The sequence below is a fragment of the Camelus ferus genome, chromosome 13, assembly GCF_009834535.1.
Source record: "Camelus ferus isolate YT-003-E chromosome 13, BCGSAC_Cfer_1.0, whole genome shotgun sequence".
Taxonomy (NCBI): domain Eukaryota; kingdom Metazoa; phylum Chordata; class Mammalia; order Artiodactyla; family Camelidae; genus Camelus; species Camelus ferus.
This window is the reverse complement of record NC_045708.1, coordinates 6,045,184-6,065,142: the sequence shown is the minus strand read 5'-3', so window position 1 is coordinate 6,065,142 and position 19,959 is coordinate 6,045,184. Positions and strand designations below refer to the sequence as shown.

The 19,959-nt window shown below is 51.6% G+C and overlaps 1 long non-coding RNA gene across 1 annotated transcript; it reads left to right on the top strand.

Annotated features, from left to right (window-relative positions):
- The first annotated feature begins 878 nt into the window (after positions 1 to 878).
- LOC116668246 lies at positions 879 to 11,118 on the top strand. Its single transcript, XR_004325325.1, has 3 exons — positions 879 to 3,896; positions 4,457 to 4,772; positions 6,140 to 11,118. It is a non-coding gene; the product is annotated as an uncharacterized LOC116668246 (long non-coding RNA).
- The last annotated feature ends 8,841 nt before the right edge of the window (positions 11,119 to 19,959 follow it).

Sequence of the window (19,959 nt, the reverse complement as noted above, 5' to 3'; positions counted from 1 at the left end):
TGTGGGTAACAGAGTCCGTGGAGGGGAGCCCAAGAGAAGTGAGAGGCTGAACTGTGGTGACACTGCTGGGACCCAGGCCTGGAGCTGACTGCAGGTAGAAAACCTGATCTTGGGTTCCTAGCGCCCAAAGTGGGCTGTGATGGAGGTTGACATGGCAGTTCAAGGAGGCTGTGCCTTGTTCGAACTGAGTTGAACAGGCTGGGTGGCGAGAGGGCGCCACGCTGGGGGAGTAGGTGGGGAGATACATTTTAGCCCTGCACCACTTTCCTCCACATTGTGAACCCCAGCAGGCAAGCGATAGATCCGGAACCTCATCTTGGTCTGCGGGGACCACTGATGGTGACAGCCACCTGCTCAGGAGGTGTCGGCAGGAAACATGGGGATGTTCGGGCCGCAGCCTTCCTCCCACCCGGGCTGCTGGCCTGGCCTTGGCTTTCCCATCCCGGCTCCTCTCTCCCGTCGCCTCTGCTTTCTCTCTGGCCTTTGCGGAGTCTCACTTGTGGCAGTTTTCTGGGGTCTGGTGACTGGGAGCTGCAGCCAGTGAAAGACATCCGTGGAGAGTTTCCTGAGCAAGTGAGGTGTGTTCCCAGGAAAGAGGACATGGATGCGAGATATTCTGTCCTCTTTTTTTTTTTAATATTCTTTTAAAATGATAAAATTAGTAATAATGCTCATAAAAAGTCAAACAGTTCAGAGGTAGACGAAGTTAGTGGGTTGGGCCCATTCTGGCCTGCCTCTCCCCTCACTCCCAGCTCCCCAAAGGCGGCCACTGTCAGCCCTGGGCGTGGGTCCTCCCCAGCTCTTGGGGTGGTTTCTGTTGCCTGTTTGTTGAGCTTATGGCAGAAAAACCTCCAGGAGTGTGACGTGCTCTGTATACTTCCCTGAGCCTCCCTTTCTCTGGGACTCATATCCTGACCTTCAGCTGCAGGGCTCTACAGCTAGAAGCCAGGGTAACCCCCAGATGCTGAGGCCGCCGGCCCAGCTCTGGTCCCTGGGGGCTCACCAGACAGGAGTGACTCTGCGAATCCTGTTACTCAGGTGCCTCCCATACTCAGCTTGTCTGCCGAGGTCCGGGGCGGGGAGTCTGGCTGGGCTCAGTCAGGGGTCTCTGTCAGCTCCCAGCGTCCTCTGTGCCTGGCCTTTGTGTGATGGGAAGGTGGACACCTGCTCTCCCTTCCCATCCCCCTGCACACTTGGACATGTGTCTTCTGCGTGTCCCACTGGCCTGGCAGGTCAGGAACGCAGAAAGACTGCTTTAATGGGTGAGGCTCTTATTTATTCAGGCGAGACAAACTATGTGAAAGGTCGCTGAGGCCCAGGAAGCACCTCCCACAGGTGAGGTTGTCTGCTGTGACAATGAGAACTGTCACTGCTCTCTCTCCACAGCTTCACTGTGAGCTCCCCGGAGCTGCACGGCGGTGGGGGGCGGGGGTGAGTTCTGAGGATTCGGACCCTTGGCCGAGAACAGCCAGGCAGCTCGCCCAAGCTGGGGTCTGTTCCTAGAGACCCCGCCGAAGATACTGGCCCCATGATCACCCGGCCTCACTGCAGGTAGCAGGGGGCCCTCTGGGCTGAAGGATATGTCCAGTGATTAAAGGTGACCATTTGTCCGGGACTTTTCAGGAAGAGAGGAAAACCTTTTTCATTGTATTAGAGCCATTTCCCAGTCACAGTGCTGGTGACCTTTGGGGCAGATAATTCTCTGCTGTGTGTCTGTCCTGTGCAGCGTGCGATATTATCAGCACGTCTGGCCTGTGCCCAGTAGATGCCAGTAGCATCCTCACCCCAGGTATGACCACCAGAAAGGTCTCCAGACATTGTCAGATGTGCCCTGGGGGGACAGAATTGCCCCCCCCCCGTAGAGCCCCTGCACTCGAGGATGCAGAGCAGGCTTGCAGCGACCCCCGCCTCGGCATCGTCAGCTGCCTCTCGCTGGGGTGCGCTTTTCTTTGTTCCTTTTCCAAAAGGCTGACCTCATCGGGCTCATTTGTTTGTTTCGTTGACTCACCCGGCTCTAACCACAAGCAGCCTTCCTACTTTGGGGGATCCCAAATGACTTATCCCAGGACTCTGTATGTAAATTTAAAAGATTCTTTTCTAGTAAATTCAAGGTAGACACTTCTTTTTTAGCTCTGCTTGGGAAGTCCTTGCCTCAAACATTCAGGGGCCTTCCGGGTTCCTGCTGAGGATTTTATGGTGAGCATCCTTGCAGTTGAGTTTTCTGGAATCGCCAAGCATTTCTCTCCCATTGGTTTGGGTCTTAGCCCAGTGACTAGCAGATGATCTAAGGGCCAGGGCGGTCTGAAGTTGGCCAGTGCTTGCGGGATTTTCTTAAGGCCTCTGACCCAGGTCTGGCGGGGGAGGAAGGCGAAGCACTGGCTGTTTGTGAGTGAGGAGGAGGAAGAGGAGGACAATGAGGTGGATGAGGAAGGGTGGTCAGGTCACAGGTGGACCTACCCGGAGTCACACCACACTGCCGGGCATCAGGCCCCTTGAGCAAGGCCTGGCCTGTTTGTGGCCCCTCCTGGGGTCACAGAGAAAGCTTCTGGCTTTGAGTTGAGGCTTCACAAAGCACAGTGCTGCCCCGAGGACGGATGCAATCCTGAGGTCGGAGGTCACGCCTTCTCCTACATTTGGTGAGCAGGGCTGGAATGCGGAGGAAGGAGGTTGGGTTCTGTCTGAATTCTGCCACTGGTCCTCTCTTGGGCTCCCTTCCATGCCTCACTGTCTCCTTGGGGAAATGGATTCTGGTTTCCTAGTAGGAGGCTTTAGATCTTAGCACCTGCCTGACACTGGAAAACTCTAGTTATCAGAACATCTCAGTGTGCCCACAGCTCTCCTCTCGGGCTGCTCTGCTCCTGTTCTGCAGTGGCTCCCAGAGGCTCAGCTTAATTGGCTGCCTCCAAAGCACGCGATTGATCTTGAGCAGTGGCTGGGATTCCTGGGCCCGCCCCCAGGCACGCCCATGGCCTCACACTCAGCCAGGGCTGAGCTCAGGTGCTCACTCACTGTCGACTTGTGCCTGAAGGGCCGGGGAATGGTGCAAGGGAACAGAAGCTAGATCTGGCCGCCAGGGGCTCTTCGTCTTGGATGGCGGGACAGTAGCCAGTCATGCTGCTAGACCAGATGCCAGCAGCCCCACCAGCTGTGCCCATCGGCACCCTAGCTCATACCTCAAGCCAGGACCGCCTCTCACAAACCAGACAGCATCCCAGGTGCTCAGGGACCCTTGCTGGAGGGCTGGGACCAAGAGGCATGGGTAGGCCTGTGTGCACTCGTGGCAGAGTTTCGGGGGTGCCGGGAACTTGCCCTTTGTCCTCTGGGGCTGTTCGCCCTGCTTTCACCTGTGCTGCGGCCTTGGCAGAGCTCCGAGTCTTCCGGATTCCAGCGCCCGCGGTAGCCAGTCTGTCGACTGCCGGCGGAAAGCTGCTTTCCCAAAATAGCCACCCAGAGAGAAAGAGCAGCCCTGGAATTTGACCCTGACGATCACCGTGAAGGCCCTGCCCAGGCTCCTGGTCCCACCTGGCTCCACCTCTGACCATCACCGAGGCGCTGTTGGTGGGTGTGGGGGCCGGGTTTTTCCTCTCTCCCCCATCCCCTTTCCTCTTCCCTTTCGTTCTTTTCTCCACCAGCCTTAGTTTAGGATCCAAATGACTCAGGAGAGATGTTCTGGTGCCTGATTGGCTGGGGGGGGGGGGGCAGGTCACGGGTTGGGAGCAGAGAAGGGGGGCACCTGTGTGCCAGCACCTCTCCGCAGGTGAATGCACACCCATGGCGGGGCCCGGGCCCGGGCCCGGGGCGGCAAGCCCGGCAGGTCGGACAGGTGGAGCCAGCCCTGCGGCTGCGGGGCCACAGCTGAAGATCCCATCTCCATCCTCCCTCAGCCCACAAACAAGGTAAACCACCTTTTAATTTTTTCTGCTGCTTTGAGTTCACTGTCAACTTCAGGCGACACTTGCAACTTGAGAAAAGGGCCTTTGGGTTTGTCAGGGGAAATTATGAGTTTGTTTGGAGAGATTTTGCTGTGTTCGTGTATGGGAAATGTGGCCTTGGGTTTAGAAAAACAAGTCTAATCGTCCAGTCTTTGGTTCTGCAAATTTCTTACGGAGCCTGGATGCTAAACGGCACAGCAGGAAGGCAAGGTCCAGAAATGATGAGACTTTTCTGTGACTCCAAGTGGAAAGCTTGAGGAAGACTTTGTCATGGTTAGGGCTGTCTTCCTGTCCCATAAGGAGGCTTTGGGCCGGGGGGCTTCTTCTGCTCAGCGTGCAGGCCTGGCTGTGTCCGGGCAGTCCCTACTCAGAGAAGAATGAGTGCTGGGCTTCTTCTGAAACTCAGATTTATATTATAGCCCTTGGGCTGGATTTTACCTTGAAGTTGTTTGAAATTTCAAATCACCTCTCTTGTTAAGAAGACTAAAACCAGTCTCCAGCATTCTCACACGCATTTTATTTAGCCAGGGAATTGCTTCCTTCATCTTCGGGATATTACTGGCCAGAGGGCAGGAAAGGAAGAGCACAGGGCTGAAGAAGAAACCCAGTACACTCTCTCCCCCGAAACAGCAGCTGGTTTTGTCCTGCTCAGCACCGTGGAAATGTGTGCGCCGTCTTCCTCTCAGGGATCCGTGCCCTCCCGGCTGCCACCCCACCACGGGACATCACCGGATGCTTCCTGGGAAGGGACGGGCTCAGAGCAGATGCTGCGACTGTCTCGGAGAGCCTGGCACTGTACAGGGAGAGAACAGGGAAGCTGCTTCTGCTGTTGAACCTTTTGTGAGAGACATTTTCTGTTACATGGTTTGCTTTTTTGTTTTTTACTTTTTTAATTCCAAGGTAATTTGTGGTGCCCCAATTATTAGATTATGGGACAGATCAGTCAGGTTTCCTTCTTCTGCAAGGAGAAGGCTCTACTCAAAATGATTTAAATATTCAGAACATTAACAAATTTATAAAACATAAGTGCAGAGGTCGGGCAGCTTCGTGATGGATTATGTCAGGCTCAGCAAGGTCACGGAGGTAGACTCTCTCGTATTTCTGCTCTGCCGTCCTCCACATACTGACTCCTCTCCTGCCAGCTTTCCTCCCGTCCCCTAACCGTCCTGCTCGTCCTGGGGTCCCTCATTATGAGTAAGGAAACCTTTCCCAAGCCCCACCCCCATCTACACACTCCCTCACCGCTGACTTTCCCATGCACCTCATTGGCCAGAATTCTGCCTCGTGTCCAGCCCTAGCCAGTCAGTGGTGAGGGGAGGGGTTATCGTGAGGAATTCGTGAGGCCTATCTGACCAGTGAGAGGAGGGTGGATTACCCAAACCAAATAAAGACCTGTGAGCGAGAGAGGGCATGGATCTGGGGCAGTAGCTGCTACAGTCGGAAATTTACATTTATTCAGATTTCTAACTGATTTAGGGGGTACTACAACAACTCTTGCTCCTAAAATGTAATTTTTTTATACTTAACTTTTTTTTTTTTAATGGAGGCACTGGGGATTGAACCCAGGACCGCGTGCGCTCTACCACTGAGCTATTTCTCTCCCATATACTCAATTCTGAATGCAAGGGCAGTTTTAGACAATCGTGGTGTCCATCCTTAGCCTTTTACCTCCCAGGCGGCCCTCTTCCTTAAGCATCTGGGCTGGTGGTTTTTAAAAGTTTGAGCTTTTTTCTGTCTTGATCAACCGGCTACCACCCAGAGTTGGCTTCTCAAGACTCCATCCCTAAGAATGAGAATAGGAGACAGTAAGAGTTCTAAATATTAAGAGGTGTTACATGAACACGTCTCTGGCTCTACAAAGGGCAGTGGCAATGGGGTTCTGGCTGGAAGCTCCCCAGAGCCAACAGTGCACCTGCCGTTTGCTTGCAACACTGCAGGTTTGCAAGGGGCAGGCCTCCACTAACATCACCTCCCAGAGACTTGCTGGAGTTTTCTCTTTTCTCCAAGGCAGGCGTGGGCAGCTCCTGAAACTTGGGGGAAATAGGGTGGAACACATGGAACACAGTGGGAAAGCTGGTTCCAAAAGACATGGACCTGACAGTAATTTTTGAGGCTGAAAACATCCAAGTTGGTCTTTTTTTTCTCCCATCCCTGAGACTCCCACTCTTAAGGCTTGTTTCTCTCTATCCCGTTTCGAACCTGGGCAGAAGTCACCTGCAGATCTGGATGGATCTCTGAATCTCCTCTGAGCCACCATCACCTTCTTGCCACTGGGTCAGGTTTTCTGGATGAGATCAATGCAGGGACAGAAAAATTCCTGCCCACTTTTAACGTCACTGTGAAACGCAAGAGGACACTCTGGGCAGATATTAAACACCCACAATTTCTTTGAAAGCCTAGCAAGGAGTGTGTGATGCAAAACCGTGACTCGTTCTGAGTACCATGCCTCTTCCACCAGGACGGGCACGTCCGAAGCACTTGTTCCTGTGGTTCAGAACTGCTCACAGGTGTGATTTTGCATGCCTGTGATTTCCTGCTCGGCTCTCTGTCTCCATCGATCCCCAAAGGCCCGAGATGTCTGCCATCCTCCCCGTCTTGTCCTCAACGCCCCGTACATCACAGGGGCTCCAGTCGGCATGCGATGGGTGCATGGAGGGGATATGAAAAATGCTCTGTGGAATTAGGAAGGCTTCCAGGGTGAGTTTCCACATCTCCATGGATGGAGAGGGGTCCTACTTTCCCAGGAATCGTAACATCCAAGAGCCTTGTTACCAGAATCCACTTTTTCTGTAGTGCTTTAAACTTTTAAGTGTTAGGACCTTAAAACGCCCGTTGATGAAGATGACCCAGTTTTCTTGCATTCCTTCTGGTTCTGCAGCAAGACGTATTGGGCCTGGGGCTCAGGAGGGCCTCTGTAAGGAGAAGCGACATGAAGGCACCATCAGGGTCCTGAACTGAGCTCTAGGCCTTTTAAACATCTTGTGCAGCAGAAGCTTGCCCTGGTAACTGGACCCAACGCCTTTCAGGAGAAAGGAAAGTACATTTAAGTATGTTCACTCTGACCTCGGGTTGTGACTTCCAGGAAAATCTGATTTGGTGAAAGACTGCTGACTTCTTGTGTTTTGTATTTCATGGAACACAGTCAAATTTTGTGTGTTGACAGATTATTCACCCTTGCCTAAAGTCCTAGCCTCCTCTCGCTGACCTGCAGAGATTGTCCTTTCCATCTGAGGGCCCTGGCCGACCCACCCTGGTGCCAGCTGAGCCCTGGCCCTCTGTGGGCAGACAACTTCATCCAGGTGACTGCCTAGATTCAGAAAATGGGGCTCTTTATGGAAATCAGGGACCGGGGCTGCTTAGCAGTGGAAGGTGCTTCTGGTTTGGCTTCGATGCCCCCAGGCCCCTCTCTTGCTTTTCTGAGACATCTTTCTTTCTAGACTGGATCAGAACTTGGCCGGCCCCTTATCTTCACCCTTCCCAGACTCTTTTACGCCTGCTCGTTACGCTGCTGGGGTTCAGAGCCCGTGAAACACACGGGCCCTCCCACCATCTGCAGCAGCAATGCCACGTGCGGGTCCGCAGCCGGAGAGCATCCACAGAGACCGAGAGTGCCACTGTTGCTTTATTTCCGTGAAGCTGTCTTTACCTTGGGAAGCCTGCCTCTGCTTTCGGCCTTCCCGGGTCCTCCGCCTGGGCTGGGAGTCCAGGGAGGGGGAGGCTTTACTTGGGCTGCTGCTTGTCCCTGTGCTCACTTGAGGACACGGTCACTGCAGAAGAAAGTGCCTTTGGCTCCTTCCCGGACCTGCTGGGTCAGAAGCTCTGCTGTGCAGCTGGGAATCTGCTCTGTCACCAAGCTCCCAGGCGACTCTTAACACAGAGGAGAGCTGAGAGCCGGTGCTCCAAGCTGATGAACAGGCTCTGCCAGAACTGACCTTTGGGGTAAAACTGGGGCATATTTTTTTCTGCTCTGAAAGATAATAATTAAGGTCTGGCCTGGCTTGCTTTTTAGACAGAGCATGCATTCACCTGTTTGGGAGCAGAGGAATAAGATAGGAGGGCACCCCCGTTAGCACCCCCTGGACAAGCCTGTGCCCTGCCTCCTGCTGTCCCGCTGTGTGAGGGGGAGGCCCTCTGAGGGGTTTCTCCTCAGCAAGGAGATGGTACTGGCTTGTGAGCTGCTTTGATCTGTACCACCTTGGCTGGAACACAGGTTTCCTAGGACCTCCCATGCTGGGGTAGAAGTCACACTGAGAACACTCCTGCAGGACCCCACGAAAGAGGAGCAGTCCCGTGGATGGTCTGCATCCAAAGCAGTTAGTCACGAGATCTTCAGGCCGCCTCGGTGTGATGGTCAGTTTGAGGCATCCACGTGGCCTGCCTGTGGTACCCAGAACCTCAGCCAAACACTAATCTAGGTGCTGATGTGAAGGTATTTTGCAGATGGGGCAACATCTACCATCAGTTGACTCTGAGTGAAGATTATTCTCGAGAATGTGGGGGTTGAGGGGTTCTGATCCAGTCCACTGAAGGTCTTAAGAGCAGAGCTGGAGCTTCTGAGGAAGAAGAAAGTCCCTGCGTGGGCTGCAGCATCGGCTGCTGCCCAAGAGTCTCCAGCCTCCCAGGCTGCCCTGCAGATTTCAGCCCCTGCAGTCCGAGAGCCCATTCCTTGACATCGAGCTCTCGATCCACATCTCCCATGGCAGAACTCTGATACGCACTCTAAATGGTACCCGGGACGGGGCAGCAGTCTGTGCAGCTTTATGCTGTGGCTTCCTTTTCATGTAGACACGCGGGTTTTCAACTTCTGTCGTTTTCTTTTTCTCTTCCAGGAAAGGGCTGACTTGTGTTTCCCTCCAGGTCAGTGGCCAGCCCTATTGGGATCTGTTGCCTGGCCTCAGCTTTCTCCTCCGTCCTCTCTTTCCTCCCCACATTTCCTTCTTCTCCACAGGTCCTAGGGCGAGGCGGGGCAGGCCTGCCCCTGAGTCATCGGCAGGGCCGGCTGTGAGTGTTTCTTTGGCAGTGTCTTAGCTGGTTGTTGTGAGTAATAGTGAAGGAAGCAATCAGCAAGTATACTGCCCTAGAAGTGCTGCACATTATGGGGCCCAAGAGGGAAGAAGCGGGCAGGAGACGCGAGCCAGCGTGGGGCACCGGGCAGGGCGGTGGAGGCTCCGCTCCGCCGTGTCAGCTGGTGAGGGCTGCGGCGGGGGGCAAGCTCCGGGCCCCTGGAACCGGCCTGCTCACGGATGCTGGAGGGAAACCGCGCACAGGCCCAGCCATGGGTGGTTCCTGGCTGGGAGAAGTTTGCAGGTAGGAATGATGATGGCCAGTTTTTACGGAGCACTCACTATGTGCGAAGCCCTGTCCCAAGCATCCTAGATGTATTCTCCCAGGAACAAGAGTCTGCTGTTATCCCCATCTTACAGAGACGAAAACAGAAATACAAAGAGCAAAAGTAATGAAGGGTGCAGTTGACGGAACCGGGGTCCAAGCCGTCTGGCTCCAGATCTCTTAACCACTGGCTCTTGTCCTTGGAGATGGGCTGGGACGGTATCACTACCCTGTGGACCCTCTTTGCCCAGTGAATTGAACATGAACACCCTTCCACTTTTTCTCTTTCCCTGCATGAGATGAATTTCAAATGCAGTCATATGCTTTGGAGAATGTGCCTGCGTGGGCCTTAGAAGATATGTCTGCCTTGGGGAGAGGTTTCCTTTTCAGCGGAAGCCAGGCCCAGGATGCTGATGGCAGTGAGAAGCTGGTGGTGTTTTCTGCTCTGGTGGCTGAGAAGGGCTCCTCCAAGGAGCTCGTCTGAGACCAGAGTTCAGTTCTCCAGCTCCCACCAGCTCCACCTACAGATGCCAACCTTGGGTCTGGTGAACTGTGAGGCCAGCTGGATGCCATGGCAACAGGAACTGGACCCTAAGCCACTAGAAGATGGAGAGTGAAGACACAGTGGTGGCTTTTCCAGGTTTTGGACCACGAGGACTGCCCACGGCCTCCAGCAAGCCCGGCATAACCCATCAGCAGGCCCTGTGCCTCCCCAGAGTCTGTTCAGTCAGCCTTGGGTCCTTGCCTCTCTGCTGCTGGTGTGGTGTTTGTGTTCTTTGCCATTGGCCCATGACTACACCGGTTCTCTCTCCCACTGATTGTCCCGCTGTTCTCCAGCCTGGCGCTTATAGGAATTCACACAAGTCCCAGAGGTGAAGCCATAGGCCAGTGGCTGCCTCTTCTGACCCCACTAAGATAAGTCTCCAGCATCCATGAAGTGATAGGTTCCTTTGATGCAGACTCAGGACAGCACCTGCTGTGACCGCCAGCCTCTGCATGTCCCCTCTGCTCCCCTTCCAGCCACTGCCCAGGGCAGCTCCCCTGCTCGTGCCTACCCGCCCGAACCCCATTTCTTGGCTCTGTCTTGACTCAGTCCTGCCTGACACTGGAGGGGAGAGGAGCCTGTTTCCACTCTGACCTGCTTTATGAGAGTCAGAAGGCCCTTGGAGAGATTTCCTTGGCCTTGACACACTGTGGCTGAGAGGCCCCTCCTCCAGTGGAAGCCAGGGCTCTTCCTCTTACTGCCTGGAGAGCAGAGCGAGCAGCCCAATCGGATTCCTGCGGGAATTGTTCCGTTTCTCCTCTGCTCAGAGGGCTTGCTTCAGAGAGGGTCCCTTTGTAAAGCGCGCTGGATGGACCACGCCCCGGCCGCCCAGCCCAGCTCCCCTCTGCTCCCCGGGCCAGCGGGGGCGGGGTTGGGGCCGTGGATGCCTGGGATGCCACACGCAGTGGCAGGGCCAGCTCGGGCCCCTCACGGGAGCTTGGACTGAGGCAGCACTGGGATCACTCGTGAGCCGAAGTCTTTACATTTTTCCCGGTTTTAGGCTGAAGTCAAGAATGCCTGCCTTCTTTGTCTACTAAGTGAAGTAAGCCAGAAAGAAAGAAAAATACCGTCTGATATCACTCATATGTGGAATCTAAAAAAAGGACATAAATGAACTTATAGACAGACTCACAGATATAGAAAACAAACGTAACGGTTACTAAGGCGGAAAGGGAGTGGTGGAGGGATGAATCGGGAGTTTGAGATTTGCAGATACTAATATATATGAAATAGATAAACAGCAAGTTTATACTGTGTAGCACAGGGAACTATATTCAATATCTTGTAGTAACTTACGGTCATGAAAAAGAATATGAGAACAAATATATGTGTGTTCATGTATGACTGAAACATTATGCTGCACACCAGAAATTGACACAGCACCGTAAACCGGCTATACTTCAATAAAAATATATATATACAAAAAAAAATCCTATCTCCTAATTCAGTCACATTCTGAGGCCCAGGGGTTAGGACTTCAGCACGTGGATTTGGGGGAGTGGGGAGACACAGTTCAGCCCATCACTGGGGTTTTTCTGGACACTTCCAAATCAGATTTTAATAGCTTAACAGTTATCTTTCCAGCCAAGACATCACCGACTGGAGTCTGTTCTCCATCCACAGGAACAGGCAGCGTCAGACCCCGCGGCCACAGAATGTGGCTGTGGGAGGTTGCTTAAGGCTGTGAGGCTGGTGACTTAATACTGACTTTCAGATGGACACAGGAAGAGTGACCATACAGAGGACAGGGGCCAGCCGTGCCTGGGGCCTGCAGGGCCCGAGCAAGAGGAATGAGTGTGAGGTGGAGGATTCGGGTCAGAGATGGGAAAAGACCATCAGGCTTGAGGGGAAGCGAGGGTCGGAGGCCAAGGTCATGAGACCCGCACTGGGTCACGGGGTGGGGGTGGGGAGTGTCCAGGAGGCGGGACCAGGTTTGTAACTGGTTCCCAAATGGCCTGGGAGCTTTGTAAGCCCTGAGTCTGATTCCCCACCCTCCCACCCCACCCCCGTCTCGGGCGGGGCCTGGGCGCCTGCACACTTAGAAAGGTCCCCAGGTAGGATGTAGATGAAACAAGATTGCCCGTGAGGCCATCATTGTTGAAGTTGGCTCATGGCTCCCTGAGGGTTCATGTATTTTTGTACATTTTGAAATTTTCCATAAGGAAAAAAAAAAAAAAAACTTTTCTCAAGAGATAGTGGATGGGGGGTGGGAAAGGGAGAGAGACATGGGGGAAGAGAAAATGAGAACAAGAAAAAAGCTGCGAGGAGGTTCCGATGCCAGCCCAGGTCAGAACAAAGATGGGAGGAGGAAGCCTGTACTGGCGCCGGCTTCCTCTGACACGGAGGAAGCAGCGCCCCCTGGTGGCCAGAGGCGGCACTAACAGCTGAGTCATGACCTGGAGACGGTGTGAACCTGGAACCAGGAAGGTGTGTGTCCCAGGAATGACTGTGGAGGGGGAGACGAGGCAAGCCCTTGGAGCAAGCTTTTAACCTTGGTTTTACCATGGACCCCTCGCCCACTTACCAATGCCTGTAGACCCAAAAGGCCAACAAATACACGGATTAATAAGTAGAATAATTATAGTGTAATATAATTATCAGAATAGTTGATAAAACCAAATCTGTTAGAGTGGTACACATGCTCCTTATTAGCACATTAAATCAGATCTAGCAGAAGCTGGCCTAGTAACGACTGTGATTTAAAAGTAGTGATGGCACGAGTGGTCTTTTGAGAAACCTGCAACATGGTGGGAAAATATCTGCTATTTCCATTGTTGATAAACTCACAGATACTGCTTTAGAAAAAAAACCCAAAAACTCCTGGGACTTGTTTCCACATTCATAAGTAAAGGAACTGCTCGATTCTCGTGGGAAGTTGGTGAAAACAGACACACCTGGACGCCCTCTAGGTTACTGGCCCACAGGTAAGAGCCCTGCCTTAACAAGGCCGTGGGGGGTCCTCTGCTTCCCTCACCACCACTCCAGCGACTGTCATCTGTCAGATTCCCATCATGCATTCCACGGACTGACGGAGGACCTACTGTGTGACGGACACCGTGCCCAACGCAGACCCGTCCCTGCCCCTTACCAAGCATGGGTCGTTCCACAGAGAGACGGGTGATAAACAGGACGTAGCGCACCCTCTGCGTGCTCCACATTTAGGCCCCACGTTCCTATTGAACATAGTATGGAATATCTAGCAATGTTTCCTGCATAACTGAGATATAATTCTTCTCATTAAAAGTTTTCTTTTAATTCCATTGGCTTTGAAGCCAAGTTCTCAACTTAGTTTAACCCATAGTCCTTTTTTATAGAGCAAGAGAAGTCTTGCATCCTCTGGAAGATTCTGAAGGGCTTCTGGGAAGGAGAGGTGCTCACACTTTATATTTCCTCCCCGAACCCATGTCGAGTCACTGCTCATTCGCAGCAGCCTTATTCACAATAGCCCCAAAGTGGAAACAACCCAGGTGTTCAACAGATGAATGGCTAAACAAAATATCCATCCAGTGGACTATTATTTAGCCACAAAAGGAAATGGAGTGCCAGTGCGTGCTACGTCATGGATAAACTTTGAACGCATTATGGTGAGTGAAAGAAGCCACACATAAAAGACCACCTACTGTCTGAGGCCATTGACGCGAAATGTCCAGAAAAGGAAAATCCACAGAGACAGAAAGTAGATGTGGCCAGTGCTGGGGAGAAGAGGCAGTGGGGAGTTATTGCTTAAAGTGCACAAAATTTCTGTTGGGAGTGATGAAAAAGTTTTGGAAATAGTGGTGATGGTTACACAATCTTGTGACTGTCATCAATGCCAGTGAGTTGTATACTTAGAGTTAAAATGGCAATTTTTATGATATATGTCTTGCCACAATACAAAAAAGAAAAAATCACTGCTTAAAGACATCTTTCTGAATACACTGGCTCATCCCGCCCACCCCAGCCATTGCAGTCTCTGGGCTCCCTCCACAGACGTCTCTCTCCACACTCTGTCCCGGGGAACTCTCAGGTCTCCTGGCTTCGCACTATCTTCCCCACCCCGCACCCCCACCCCCTGCCATGTCTAATAGGAATCAAACGCTCCCAGAACTGAGCTTCTCCTGTTGCCTCCCCACAAACCCGCTCCCTCCAGAGAAGAGCAGACGTCTAGAATCTTCCTTGTCTCCTCATTTGCTCACACTCACATCTGACCCCTCAGGAAATCCCATCATCTCTGCATCTAGAACACGCCCCTGACTTCTGCCTCCATCGTCCCTCACCTAGACGATGCAGGAGCCTCCACGCCAAACTTTACTCTTTCCAAGTAGCCACCTCACACCTCCGCTCAGCCCCAGTGGCTCCCGTGTCACTCCGTGTGGAAAAGTTGAAGTCTTCCTGTTGCCTGCAGGCCCCTCATGACCTCCCTGCCTCTCTGCCCTCTGCTCCCCTTTCGTGACGGCTCCAGCCAGAGGCTCTTTGCTGTTCCCGGACCACATAGGCTGCAGTCTGCCTCGGGGCCTTTGCACATTAACCTAGCTGTCCTAAATTATGAAAATTGTGAGTCAACACCCAAGCTGGCAAAGTTACTGAAACTACTCTTTGGGCTCAGAATGAGCTGGACCAGAAGAAGTAAAATATCCCCAAATGACAGACTTGAGGAAGGGTGTGACTGAGGATCCCAAGTGCAGGTGGACCCCCCGCGTGCCTGAAGGTTTTTACTGCAGCGGAGAACTCTTTCCCCACTCCTTTTAGATTTTTTTTTTAACCCAGCATCTCTTTTAAAGGGAAAAATGGCCCTTCCCCCCGGTGTCTCAGGACCCTGTCCTTCACTTTAGGATCTTGTTCAAACGCCATCAGGGAGGAGGTCTCTGGACACCTGTATAAAGCACACCCTCACCCGCTTATATACTCTTCTCGCCCACGCTTGTAATTTGACACGTTGCATATTTGCTGGTTGTTTATCGTCTGTCTCTGACGAAGGCAGAAGTCAGGGACGTGTTCTAGCTGCAGAGATGATAGGATTTCCTGAGGAGTCAGGAAAACTCTTCCAAGGCGAGGATTTCGTTTTGTTCAATGTCATATCTTCAGGCAATTAGTAAGGGCTCAATAAACATTTGTGGAGTAAACAAATTACTAGAATCCCTGATTTGCTGAGCTTCCAGAATATTCTGCAGATCACATTTATAAGCACTAACAGATCACTTGAGATCTGATGGTCCATTTTACAAAATAAAATCCTGGGTGAAAGGGGGGCTCTGGGCCCATTCATGCAAACATGGCATCCCCAAGTCCTCACTGCCGCCTCTGGACCCGTTTCCCCTGTATTACTTGCTTGTCGGGGTTAAGGCAGAGCCCAGGCTGCCGTTAACAGCGGCCCCCAGTAGCCGGAGGCTCCGAGGAAGCCGACGTTTATCTCTCTCTCACATTCCAGGTCAGTGGGTGACTCAGCCACCCCCTCATTCAGAGACCTGGGTTCTTTCCTTTTTTCTCCACCATCCGGTAGGTTATGTTCCGTGTCTGCTTGTTGAAGCTGTGTGGCTGGCACCTCAGTGTTCTGGTCATAGTTGGGGGCAGGAGCTGGGTGACAGGGGCCCTGTTTTAAGGCAGCCCACATGCCCCACTCACATTTCACCAGTGAGGGCTGGTCATGTGACCACACCTGCTTGCAGGGGTATCTGGGAAATGTAGTCTCCGGCTGGGTGGCCATAAGCTCAGCTACTTACTACTCAGGTACCAAGGAGCTAGCTGCTGTGGGCTCCATTTTCGAGGTGAGGAAACTGAGACTAGGGGAAGTTCAGTAACTTGCTCAAGGCCACACAACAAGCAAATTTTGGCCTCAAGTCACCAAGTCCAGGGCTCGGTCTACAAGCCCCAATAGCCCTTATTCACAACAACTCTGAGGATTTTCTGTCCTTATTTTTGGATGAGGCACTAGGGGTCTAGAAAGATTAACTGGTCCCTGCCCTGTAGTGTTTTAATTTCCTATTTCTTTGTAACAAATTACACAGACTTGGTGGCTTACAAAACAGCACCTGTTTATTTTAATCTCACAGTGCCTGCAGCTCAGAAGTCTATCCTGCCTGGACAGGGTCCTCTGCTCAGGGTCTCACACTCAGGCGCTGGCGGCTGTGTTCCCAGCTCTGTCAGGCGGTTGGTGGGGTTTGGGGGTCTCAGCTTCCAGCAGTGTTTCTCAGGGCCTCTCACACTGTCACCCCAGGGGGCTGTGTCCTCACACCGAATCCCCCTCACATGGAATCTCCGTCTCTTCAATTCTCCCTGACTTCCTCTTCTGCTACTGGCCAGAGAAAACCTTCCACTTGTAAATGGTTCCCTGACTAGACCGACCTGGACCGTCTTGGTCTCTGGAGGGCGCCAGATAGACTTCGTCAGCTGGCGCTGCTATAACAAAACACCACAACACCACAGACCGAGTGGCTTCAACAGTAGACGTTTATTCCTCACGGTTCTGGAGGCTGGAAGTCCAAGTTCAAGGTGCCGGCAGATCTGGTTCCTGGAGAGAGCCTGCTTCTGGGCTTGTAGCCTGCTGCCTTTCTGCTATGTCCTCACATGGTGGAGAGAAGAAGCTCTGGGCTTTTTTCCTCTTCTCTTACAGAGGAACCAACCCCATTAAGGTGGCTCCATCCTCCCACCTCATCGAGACCTAATTACGTCCTAAAGGCCCCACCTTGTAAGACCATCACATCGAGGGTTAGTTTCAACACGTGGAATTGGGGGGAGAGGGAGAGGGAGCACAAACATTCCGACCATAACAGGCCTTTAATGACATCGTCAAAACCCCCTTGCAGTACCTAGATTAGTGTTTAAAGAAATAACCAGGGGACAGGAATCTTGAGTTGGGGATGTCTTTAGAATTCTGCCCGCAAAATATATCCAGGACAGGTGTCGGACTAGAACCTGGGTCTTCCGCTAGAGAGTACAACCTCCCTCCTGGTGCCAGCAGCGTCCAGCCAGTGCCAGCCAGTCTCACCTACAGGGCAAGTCCCCCAGCAGAGGTATAGAGGAAAACAGCCTCTCCCCTTAGCGGCTCAGCTGCTCTCTAATTTGGCCCAGGCAGCTGGGAACTGCCGAAGTGGCCACCCCCAGGGGCTGGTGCAAGGTTAAGAGCCTGGCAGAACTAGGGGCTGCAGAGTTTCTGCTGGCGGGAGGGCCAGGGGCCCGGCGAGCTGGGGGCAACAGCCTTCAGCCTTTGGGCTGGGGAGGGGGAGGGCTCAAGGGGACGGCGGGGCGAGCTTAAACACAGCCCACTGCGTGCTGAGGGCTTCTGCAGAAAAATCCACCCACCTGCTCTGCCCCTTGAGGGAGAGGCCCCTGACTGCAGAAGCATGGCAAGTCAGGCTTGTCCTGTTCCTCCATCTGTGTGGCCTGATGGTCACAGGAGCATGCCAGGGGTTCCACAACCTCCTTTGTGGATGCTGGGAGTGGGGGAGCACAGAGAGGGGCCCCCCATGAACCCAGTTCCTCTTCCATGGCCGTTGCTCGCAGTGGTACCTCAGTAGAAAAGGCAAGACAAGCCATATCCACCTTCAAAGAGGGAAATGAGAAAGGTGGCCAGCCCACATTTCTAGCACCAAGGTGAGGAAAAGTCCCTCTTCTGTCCTAGATTTTAAAATAACCTACATGGCTTGTTACTTAGGTTGAAGTTGAGCTTAGAAAGTCACTTCGGGCTCCTCCAGTCTAGAAACTCCAAACTGTCACCTCCTTTACAGTTGTCAGAGAAGAAGCATCTTGTGCCAGTTACTGGGGTACAAATAACTATCCCCTCCCGAGAAGCAAACCGAAGCCAGCCTGCTCCCAGGCCACTGGCCTCTCTGGCTCTGGGCCCCGAGTTCTGCCAGACAACTGCAGGGCGAGGGGGGCTGTCATGATGTGCCAGGACCTTGAGACATGGCCCCTTTGGCCCTGGTCTGTGGAGTAGCAGACAACTGCCGGCTGGCTTGGCACAGATGCTAGAGAGATGACTCAGGGTCAAAAGAAGAATCTATCTAGGTTTCTCACCAATTCCCCCAAGGAAGAGGAGGGAGAGAGAGGCCTGAGAGACCAGAATTTAGAAGGTGGCTGACAGGACACCGCATCCCACAGGCGGAGAGAACCATCAGCGGGAGCTTGGAGCCTGGGCTTCTCTGGGTCTGCTGCTTTGGTCATGCCTCCCTGGAGGACCAGCAGCCCTGGGATGGGAGAAGCAGAGCCCAGGCAGGGCGTCAGATGTCACGGCTCCCTTTGGCGGAGACCACACTAGCTGGTTTCAGATCACCCAGCAACTTGGGACTTGTGATTTTCACCTCCTGCTTCATCCCTGGACTCATCGGGGCAACATCGGTGTGATCAGACTGGGAAATTAGCTTCAAGCTTAAATCTAAGCGATTTGACGCTATATCATTGCATGTCTTTCCCATTTTTTTTCCCTATCGTGGCAAGTCTGAATGTTCTTTGAATGTTGTTTTCCAGTGCAAAGAAGATGAAGCGATCTCCTGGTCAAACTTGCTTGTGAAATAACCAACCGATCACCTGGGGGAGTGGGTGAAGGGCTCTTATTTCACCAAAGCAGGAAAAATACAGTCAGGCTTGATCTGTGATGGAGATACTTGCCAGAAGACCTCTCCTGTCTCCTATTCTTCCCTAAATAACCAGAAGATTAAATGATTGTGATCTGGGGAGAGAGTCCATTCCAGGCTCTTGCATGGCCATGTGCCAAAGACCTGGCTGGTTGCACAATCCAAGCTTAAAACTGTTCACACTAGTGAAAAGCTGAGAGGCTTCATTGACAACTGGGATCTGTTCACGGTCTGGGGTCCTCTCAGGAGGAGGTCAGGGGCTTCCTAAGTGACTCAGAAGGGAAGCAGCTGCTCTTCAGCCTCTGCAGAACACAGCCCATGAATACACTTACTCAAGCTGCTGAGAATTCTTCTTAGTAACTTTTTCCTGATTAAAGAAGAATGTATGCTCCTTCCAGCATTGCTTGTAACAGTCAAAATCTGGGAACAACCCAAATGTCCCCAAACAGTAGAAAAGATAAATAGATCCAAAAATATTTTTAATGGCATACTATACAGCAATGAAAATGAAAGAATTGTATGAGAAAGTGGATGAATCTCACACAAAAAAATGTTGAACAAAAAATAGAAGACACAAAAGGGAAAACCGGTGATTCCCACTTGTATAAAATTCAATGACAGGCAAATTATACTGTTTTCTTAAGGGATGCATGCATGAATAATTTTCAAAAAGCAAGGAAGTCACTGAGGAGGAAGAAAGAGGTTTGGGAGGAAGTTTCTGGTGTGCTGGTAATGTTATATTTCTTGCTCTGGGTGGGTATTTGCTTTATAATTATTTATTAAACTGTATATTTGTGTTTTAGGTACTTGTCAGTATGTTTTTTAAGGTTAGACACAAAAAGATAATCTATGCAGATGATAATCTTTGCCTTTTATGAATCACATGCAAAATCAAATCCATGTAAACTGAAAACTACATCACTGAAAGAAATTAAAGATGATATAATTAAATGGAAAGACATCCCCTGGACATAGATAAGAACATTTAATATTAAGGTAGCATTCTTCCCCCAAAATTATATGTATATTCAATGTAATCCCTACCAAAATCCCAGCTGGATTTTTTTTTTTTTTCAGAAATGGAAAAGCTGATTCTCAAATTGATACAGATTGCAAGGGGAACCAAACAGCCAAAATAATACTGAAAAAGAAAAACAACATTGGAGGACTCACACTTCCCAATTTCAAAATTTCCTGCAAAGCTACAGTAACCAAAGCTGTGTCATACTGGGAAGAAAGAAAACAGGTGTCAATCTTCATAAGCTTGAATTAGGCACTGGTTTCTTAGATATGGCACCAAAGATAATACACCAAAAGCACAGCAACCAAAGGGAAAAAATTAGGTAAACTGGACATCAAAATTAAAACGTTTGTGCATTCCTAGTATACTATTAAGAAAGTGAAGAGACAACCCACAAAACGGGAGAACATTTCTGTCAATCATATATCTGATGAGTCTAGTATCTAGACAATATGAAGAACTCCTACCACTCAATAACAAAAAGACAACTTAACTGAAAAATAGGCAAGGGATTTGAACAGACGTTCCTCCTAAGAGGATATGCAAATGGCCAATAGGCATATGAAAAGATGACCCGCATCATTA